The sequence below is a fragment of the Dendroctonus ponderosae genome, unplaced genomic scaffold (genome assembly GCF_020466585.1).
Source record: "Dendroctonus ponderosae isolate FM_Combo_2020 unplaced genomic scaffold, Dpon_F_20191213v2 Dpon_F_20191213_11, whole genome shotgun sequence".
Taxonomy (NCBI): Eukaryota; Metazoa; Arthropoda; class Insecta; order Coleoptera; family Curculionidae; genus Dendroctonus; species Dendroctonus ponderosae.
In genome coordinates this window covers 2514126-2514645 of record NW_026017213.1, presented here as the reverse complement: position 1 = coordinate 2514645, position 520 = coordinate 2514126, and the positions used below count along the sequence as shown (strand labels likewise).

The following is a 520-nucleotide window of genomic DNA, read 5'->3' as shown; positions in this document are numbered from 1 at the left end:
ACAAAATTGAACAAAAAATTGAACGCGACCATAAAAGTACATACACTAAAGGTTAGAATTGCAAAAATCACCTTTTAATCGACCGTTACAAATGGCCTTAGGGACTTTTGGCGATTGGGATTGGCGAACAAAGCGAACTTAAACGAGCGATCGCTGCAATGAAATTTGGTTAGAACCGTGCATTTTTTCCGTACATTTGCACCAATAATGTGAACAGAAGCTGGACGTTCGTGAACAGAACGAAACTCGATGAATTTCAGCGATCCATTGCTAGTAATGGTTGTAAAGTTGGCCTAAACTGTGCAACTTTGAAGAACCCAATGTACAAGAAAGATGAAGAAGACTTGAAGAGTGCTGGACGAGCTTAAACGAGCGCTTGTTGCAATCAAAGTTCACTTGAACTGAGCAGTTTTCCCATAAACACTTGGGCTAAAAGGAAAAACCGACTAGAAGAGAGAGATACTGAAAAGAGCGATAGACGTTCGCGAACGGACCGAACCTCTACGAACCGAAACGAGCA

General features: G+C 41.5%; 1 protein-coding gene across 2 annotated transcripts in view; it reads left to right on the top strand.

The window, feature by feature from the left end:
* LOC109540778 (retinoic acid receptor RXR) overlaps positions 1-520 on the top strand; it is a 35904-nt gene that overhangs the window by 2180 nt on the left and 33204 nt on the right. The gene's annotated exons all lie outside the window — the stretch shown is intronic.